Here is an 8,587-nt window from a genome sequence, read left to right as displayed (position 1 = left end):
TTTCCCCATGGAGAATTTGACACACCCTGGACTCCTGTGTGCCCCCTGCTGCCCCTGCACACAGCCTGGGGAGAAACCCGCGCCTCCCTGTGTGGAGAGAAGGCAACCTCAGATCCCCTGAGCTAACCCGGAGGAAAGGCAGCCCTGGACAGAAGACTGTCAGCAGAAGGAAAGTACTGGAATACCTGTGGGTAAGGCCTGCCATTCAAGACGGGAGACACACCAGGAAATAAAAAGACCAGGCGGGGCACTGCCAGCGGGAAGAGGCATTTTACCTTCCGGTGCAAATGTCGCTCCTTTGATTTAATTGGGGGTATTGGGACCAGGGGCTGATTCGCTTCCTTGGGAGATGGTGGTGTTTTCATACACATCTTTGATCCTTCCATTTCATTTATTCATCCATCCATTCAACAAGTATTTGCTAAACACTAACCTAAGCTAATGCTAGGGTAGTGACTGAGACTTAAAAATAGATTTTAGAAGTAAAATCTAACTCCTCACACTCACACCCGTCATCCCAGGAGATCTTTCCTTGTGGTGGTTTTTGTGAGAATTGGCCATCCTTAGGACAGAGCCAGGATGACAGAGGCCTCCTGTCCTCTGGGCATGCCCTGCCTACCTTCTGAAATGACCAAATGACCCCATTGACCAAACTTGGCTGCAGCCACTGCAGTGGCTTCTAGATAGCCATTCCACCAAGAGACATTGCCCCTTGAGGAAAGTCAAACACGCTGCCTACAGGGAGATGTTTTGGAGTGGAGAGGAAAATTGGCGCCTTCTCTTTTAAAGGCAATAATAGAATCAACTTTCAGTAACTGAATTTGTGCACAAAACGTTCTAAACACTAGTGAAGCCTGTTTCGTTGAACTAATTCTGGCTCTGGAAATGTTTTTGTTTTATAGTTATTTACAGTTTTGTTTGGATTCAAGCTTAGTTTGTTAATATGTATAATTTAGCATCTATTACACATGTAAATATGGAGTAAGTATTGTAAACTATTTCATTGCTGGGGATTGTGGGTGTTATACATACATTTAGGACTGCAATTTTTTGGTATTTTTTGTATTGTAAAATAACGGCTAATTTAAGCAGGAACAAGAGAACTAAGGGAGGTCTGTGCATTTTAAACACAAATGTGAAGAACTTGTATATAAACAAAAGTAAATAATACAAACTTCCTTCTGAAATAAAAGTAGATCTGGTAAAAATGTGGCTTTTGTTCTGAGTGTTTCATTTTGATTTTGCATTGTTTTGCCTGTATTTAAGCTTTTACCAGTTTTCAGACTGCCTCTGAGGGAGCACTTGACAGTTACGGAGGTGAAAGCTAAAACCCCTGCAGGCACCCCAGACACCCCTTCAAGCACTTGTGAGCCACAGACTTTCCGTGACAGCCTTTGTGTGCCTGCGGGGCAGCTGTGCCCTGGTGTGGGACCCTGCCTGTGGAGGCAGGGACAGCTCTGAGCAGTGGGGTGTGGACAGCCGTCTCACCCTTCCACTAACCACACCACTGTCTCCAGTGGTGCCATTATCCTTCCGCTTCGCGCTCTCCTCAAGGGCCCTTGAATGTGCCTCTAGGTTCTCTCCAAACTGCTAAATCTCAGGTGTGCTGACAGGTCTCAACTATGGCCACACTGTTGTCCTTGGCTTTGACTTTTTCATGAAGGTATTCCCATTGGCAAGGCCTTGTTTGGGGGCCTCCCGTGCGTCCCCACTTTATTTGGCTCCTACCCTCAGAATGGGTCAGAGTCATGCATTTCAGGACCTCAGAGCAGAGAGCAGATTCCCAGTGCAAGGGCTTCCTTCCAGAGGAATGAGGTCATTGACAGATGGAGGAAACACAAAGAAGACAGTCACTTCTATAGGGGAGGGCGGCAGGGTACTAGGGCCAGGAGCTGAGGTGAGGGCAGGAGCCTGGAGGAGGCCTGCCCACCAGAGCTCGGGTCTGACTTGGGGAGGGAAATGGCCAGACTAGTAGCCGCAAACAAGTTGAGGACCTTGAAACTCTTCCAGGGAGGGCTGTGGAAGCCAGCAACAGTTTCTAACAGGATAGAAACCTGTGATTTGGTGGTACTGTGTCAGAGATAACGCTGTGTTTACCAAACCTACTGGGCCCACAGCTCATCATTTCCCAGCCTCCCTGTAGTTAGGTTGGAACCAAGCTAAGCCATGGCCAAGGAAAGGTTGGAAGAAGTGACAGGCACCAATTCCAAACTTGGCACACAAATGCTCCCACGGGGGACTCTCCTGAGAGCCACATGTCAAAGACACTGGAGGGACTGTGAGTCCGAGTCACCCCTTAGAGGCAGGCCACCTGATCAGTCAGAGCTGTGTTGGCCCTTGCATCACTGGAAAGCAAACTTGCACTGTACTGATCCACTGAGATCTGGGGCTTTGTTAAACCAGTTAGCTTTTCTTATTCTCGCTAATAAATCGGCACTTTGAAGTGCAGTGCACCTGTAACCAAAACCTAAAGTACGTGGCACTGGCTCAGCGTGTGGCCAGGTGGCGGGCAGTGAGGAGACAGATGCAGCTGGCAGGAAACTCAGGTCTCTGCCAGGCGGAGCAAAACATGTGGTAAGGCGGTTTTACTCGGTAATTCAGAAAGCAAACTCCATGCCTGCTGACTTTTTGGTTTGAGGGAAAGAAATGAAAAAGACATCGTCCTATGTGTTGATTATTATTGGCTGCTTTTGGCGACACATCACAAGAAAAAGTTTACTCCAAGAAAGAATTAGCCAGTTTACACGCAGAAGGGAAAAGGGGTGGAAAGACGTCAACCAGGGCCTTGCAATTCTGGAAAAGCCAACTGCTTCTAGTCCCCAAGCAGTAAGAGGTGCAGGTGAGCAACGAAGGCCCCGTGAGACTTAGTTGAACACAGTGAGGGCCTGGTGGTGACCATCCAATGAAGGGTGTGGTCTTCCCACTGGTGCCTGGAAACTGCAAAGCCACCAACTTGAGGGAGGGGCACCTGGTTAAGGAAGCAAAGAAAAAGCTGATGTGAGAACTGTTTCCAGGAACAAACCACGAGTGTAGTCACTGATCCTGGACCTGCCTGGAAATAAGTAAGGATGTAGTTAAATTTAAGAAACCATTAGCAAGGCCTTAAAAAAAAATAAAACAGTGGCAATTGAGGAAGTCCTAAATCCACCCTCAGGCAGGAAGACGGTTGTGAAAGCTGTGTCCACGAGAGCTGACAAGCTCAGATGTGGCCCAAAAGCAGAACTGGGCCTGAGTGAGGACTCCCCCCAGCCCAGGGCAGGGCCCAGCAGGACTGCAAAAATGCCACAGAGCAGTGATTGCTGCATCTGCACCCGCTCCTTCCTGGGCAGGAGGGCTTAGGAAGGTGTTCTACCTGTTCTCATCACTACCTGCTGCGTGTGAGGTGGATTAAGTTGTCTTGTTAATTCAGGCTTGTGGGACTTCAAAGGGCCACCTGAGGGAGACTGCATCACCTAGAGGTCTGGGCGGGGATGTGACCTTGTACTGTCCCCTTGGAGAGGGTGCCTGTGACCCCTGTAGGAGAGAGAGGAAGCACAAAACTGGTTTTGGTGATCAGAATGGCAAGCTGGGCCAGAGATCGGCTTAGATGCTTACCACTCAATTTCTTCTTCCTGAGTCCACAGCTTCAACTGCATGGCCTGGGCTCATGGCGTCTGGGGAAAGCCATGGGACCAGCCCTCACCAATGATGTGTCACTTCAAGGCCATTCAGAGTGAGTGTCTCTTCCACTCTCTCCATCAACCTTGAAGGCTTATGTCGAAGGTGGTAATACAACAGAACTGAAGGAGCCTGGGTCCCTGAATGACTTTGTGAAACAGAGCATGATAGGCCAAAGGCAGTAGAATTAGGTATCTTTTCTTACCCTGCTTAAGTGAATTATTCTCTAGATTTATTCACCTAGTTCTTCAACAAAATTTTATTGAACACATCAGGGCTAGGCACTGCATCAGGACCAGAGATTTTGCACTGAACAAAACAGACAAAAAGCTATGTCCTCCAGGAGTTCACAACCTAGCAGGGGAGATGATAATAAAACGTCAGAAAAGCGCTATGAAGAAAGGTAAAAGTAGGGCTGGGGGTAGAAAGTCCTGGAGGGATTGCTGCTTAACGTGGTGTGGCTGGGAAAGCTGTTCTGCTGACAGCTGAGCAGAAGGACGGGTGGAGGGAGCAGGAAGGAACGTGGAGGTCTGAGAGAAGAGCATTACAAAGGGGTGACCGGTGCAGAGGCCCTGAGTGGGCAGCATGCCTGGTGGGCCTGCTGGATATTTGTGAGCATGAAAAAGTCTGTTCCCAGTTGTTTGCGTGCAGAACCTAACCTAGTTATAAACACAAAGTATTTAAGAGCTGGTTTAATATACAGCCAGTTTTCCAGGAATGCAACTACTGTGTAATCAAGGGAAAACTGAACCTTGTTTTCCTTAAAACTTATCACCAGCTGGTCTTCATTTTGGCAAATTCTGTCAACAACAGTGGTGTCATGCTTGGCATCCATATGGGTCACGTTTGAACAGACACGCCCTGCAGCCCCCCCAGCAAGAATTCCTTTCCACCCTGTGTCCCGGAAACAAGAAAGTGGTTAGCCTGGAAGATCCCAATGGCTGTCTCAAATGTGCTGGACGGAGTTGCCAGGGCCCATTGGCGTGCCCTGTAAGCCTTTCCTTCCACATTTGGTTTCTGTCCCTTGAAGACTCCATTCTGAGTTTGTGTTTTATTTTCTAGTGTGTGTCCTCATCTTCTTAATTTCTCTCTCTCTTTTGCCTTGAACTGAAGGTTCATTTGGGTGTGGTGAGACTTGCCCCGAGCAGAGCAGCTTCCCCAGACATCCTCTAATCCAGGCCTTCCCAGGCCTGGCGAGGCAGGGCCGTGCCCTTCTGCTTCAGCTCACACGCGTGCCAGGCTCACAGGCAAGCTGCTGTCCAGTCGAAGGACTGCTTCTAAAGCCCTGCACAGCCCCTGTCCTTCTGGCCCTCTGGAAATTTCACTGACCTGTGTCCACATTTCATACAAAAATGCGCTGGTTCTGTGAGCCTGACTCACTTGGTGGGCGGTGAGTGGTTTCCACTTCAACCTTGCACCTAATCACTGGGCTCCACACCAGGATGGGCGTTCATGAGCCATGAAGTTTCCAGCAATAAATCCACGGACGTGTCCAGCACCTGCCTTTTTGCATCACCCCCACTCCCAGCCACCTGCCAGGCAACAGGTAACAGACAGCCAGTCACGGGAGGGTAGTCTGGGGGAAGGACTGCAGTCTCCCAAAGCCCGTGCACGAAAGTGACAGCTCCCTGGCAGGACAAGGAGGCTGACATTCAGATGTGGAGGAACAAGGCATGACTCATTCCTGTGGGCAGACTTAATACTGTATAAACCAGGACCTTTTTAGGTAGAGGTAACATAAGCCAAACTCTAACGTTCTTAGGCAGTACTATTAGTCTCCTGGGGCTGCCAGAATAACCACAACTTCAGTATCTGCAAACAAGAGAAACTGATTCTCACAGCTCTGGAGACCAGAAGTCTGAGATGCAGATGTTGGCAGGGCTGTAGTCTCTCTGGAGGCTCCAGGGGAATCTGTGCCTGCCTCCTCCAGTTTCTGGTGGCTTGTGGCTGCATCACCCCAATCCCTATCTCTGTCCTCCCGTGGCCTTTTGCTCAATGTGTCTGTTTAGTTTCCCTCTAGACACCTCTGCATCACTCTTATAAGATGCAGAGGTGAGACATACAGGTGTTGACAGCCCACTTGGATAATCCAGGATAAGCTCCTCTCAAGATCTGTAACTTGGCTGGGCGCAGTGGCTCACGCCTGTAATCCCAGCACTTTTGGAGGTCAAGGTGGGAGATTCACTTGGGTGAGGTGAGTTGGAGACCAGCCTGGGCAACATGGTGAGACCCTGTCTCTACTAAAAATAGCCAGGTGTGGTGGCACACACCTGTGGTCCCAGCTACTCAGGAGGCTGAGGTGGGAGGACTGCTTGAGCCTGTGAGTTTGAGGCTACAGTGGGCTTTGCGTGCACCACTGAACTCCAGCTTGGGTGACAGTAAGACTCTGTCTCAAAAAAAAAAAACAAACCACAACTTAATCGCATCTTTTGCCACAGAAGGCAATACTCTTGCCTACATATAAGGCAGTGTTTCCACGTTCCAGGGATTAGGACGTGGATGTATCTTTGGGACCACAGGCAGCCGTGAGGCAATCTCATAATTTTCAAATAGTTTCTGTCCTTTTTATTTTTCCGATCTTTTGGAAGCATATGCCTATATTTTTAATCCACAATTCTATTTTTATTTGAAGTCATTTCATTTCTGGTTTTTATTTACTTTTTATTGAGACAGGGTCTCACTCTGTCACTCAGGCTGGAATACACTAGCACAATCATGGCTCACTGCAGGCAACTCCTGGGCTCAAGTGATCCTCCAGCCTCAGCCTCCTGAGTAGCTGGAACGACAGACATATATCACCATGCCTGACTAATTTATTTTTTAACTTTTTCTAGAGACAGGCTCCATGATGCCCAGGCTGGTCTCAAACTCCTGACCCCATGCAAACCTCCAGCCTCAGCCTCCCAACGTGCTGGGATTACAGGAGTAAGCCACCTTGCCCAGCCTCTAGTTTGTTTGTTTGTTTGTTTTTGAGACAGAGTAGTCCTCTGTCTCCCAGGCTGCAGTGCTGTGGCATGATCTTGGCTTATTGCAACCTCCACCTCCTGGGTTCAAGCAATTCTCCTGCCTCAGCCTCCTGAGTAGCTGGGATTATAGGCATGCACCACCACACCTGACGAAATTTTTGTATTTTTAGTAGGGATGGGGTTTCACCGTGTTGGCCAGGCTGTACTCGAACTCCCAGCCTCAAGTGATCCACCCACCTCAGCCTCCCAAAATGCACGAGCCACTGCACCCAGCTTCCTCCAGTTTTTTTTTTAATGCATACATTTTACTCTAATTAACTGACTCAAAAATGGAGAAGAGTTGAACACACTTTCATGTAGGGCAAATCATTTAGCAGATATTTAATTCTGCATTTGGGCTACGATGCCATTGTGGTGATCAGGACAAGGTGATGAGCCCTCACTCAATGCACATACCCCGCCTCTCCCCAACCCACCTACAGGTGTCCATTCTCACACAGGTGTGGGTGCCTGACAGTATTCCATCTTCTTTGTAAAGTGAGAATGGGCTAGACTCAGCTTCGCTGCCCAGCAACTCCTTTTTTTCCTTTGGGAAACTGTCCTTTCCGTTCCATGTCACCATGGTGGGCTGAGATCACTCAGTGTTCTACAGAGGAGGCCCATTATCCATGCTGGGTCTATCAGAGTTCTGCCTGGGACAGTCCACGAATGCCGGAAGAGAGAGGTACCTCTCCCTACTGAGGCTGCTAAAAGGAGACACTGTAAAGCTGGGCTGCTGGTGGAAGTCTTAACCTCTCGGTGAGAGCTTGCCTGGCCGCAGGGGAAGCCAACACACAGATCAGCACAGGCAACATCATTTGAACCCTGGAGACAGCTGTGCCTGAAGCCCGCATGGCTCAGGCACATGCTCAAGTCACTCTGATTTGTTTGTTATAGTCAAGAGTCCTTGGCTGGGTGCAGTGGCTCACACTTGTAATCCCAGCACTTTAGGAGGCCAAGACGGGTGGATCACCTGAGGTCAGAAGTTCAAGACCAGCCTGGCTAACATGGTGGAACCCCGTTTCTACTAAAAATACAAAAATTAGCTAGGCATGGTGGCATTAGCCTATAATCCCAGCTATTCGTGAAGATGAGGTGGGAGAATCGCTTGAACCTGGGAAGTGGAGGTTGCAGTGAGCCGACTGCACTCCAGGCTGGGTGACAGAGCGAGGCTCTGTCTCAAAAAAAGAGAGCCCTGACTGAAGCTGAGAGGCTGGTGGACAGCTGCCAGGAAACAGTGTTTGCGGGTTTGGTGTGAGCTGCTAAGTCCACACTTAGATCTCAGAGCTGGTGGCTCTTTTCCCCAACAGGACAGCTCCAGGCCTGAGTTTTTGTGTGGTCTAACCCCTGTGACTTAGGTCAGGATCTCTAGAAGCCAAGCCTAAGACAGGAATTCTCAAATGCCATGATTTATGGAGGGAACGCCTTCAGGGGAGCCTGCCAGTAAGGAAAGCAGGAGGAGGCAGGCAGGGTAGAAGCTGAGCCAGGCAGGGGTCCCAGCTGGAGCCTAGCCTCAGCTTTACCCCAAAGGGGCTCTGGACCAGGAACAGCACACAACAATGCCATGTTCCTTGAGGCAGTCAGTCACCAACTGCAGTTGCCTCTGGGAGCAGAGTAAAACCCAACAGGCATTTCTGGGAGTGCAGTTCCCTACAGAAGGGATAGCTCTGAGCTGTTACAAGCCACCATTCCCAGTGGCTGCGGGATGTGCTGTACTGGCCCGGAGAAGTCCCTGAGCAAGGCCCCGACAACCTCCACTTCAGCCTCCTGCCACAGAAGGAGCAGCCAGAGGCACAGGAACCCTTTTCTTATCAGGAGTTTCCAAGTTTTGGAGGAAGAAGGAGGCAGGCAGGAGGCAGGAAGATCGCTTCACCCCAGGTGTTCAAGGCTGCAGTGGACTATGATCATGCCACTGCACCACCACC

At 49.6% G+C, this 8,587-nt stretch overlaps 1 long non-coding RNA gene across 1 annotated transcript; it reads right to left on the bottom strand.

The window, feature by feature from the left end:
* Window positions 1–547: 547 nt before the first annotated feature.
* Window positions 548–5,854, bottom strand: LOC116562976. Its single transcript, XR_004274154.1, has 2 exons — window positions 3,595–5,854; window positions 548–2,968 (listed from the first exon to the last, which is right to left on the bottom strand). It is a non-coding gene; the product is annotated as an uncharacterized LOC116562976 (long non-coding RNA).
* Between the last annotated feature and the right edge of the window lie 2,733 nt (window positions 5,855–8,587).

Source organism: Sapajus apella, unplaced genomic scaffold (genome assembly GCF_009761245.1).
Source record: "Sapajus apella isolate SASKATOON/1434 unplaced genomic scaffold, GSC_monkey_1.0 scaffold33, whole genome shotgun sequence".
Taxonomy (NCBI): Eukaryota; Metazoa; Chordata; class Mammalia; order Primates; family Cebidae; genus Sapajus; species Sapajus apella.
This window is presented reverse-complemented; position numbering and strand designations above follow the sequence as displayed.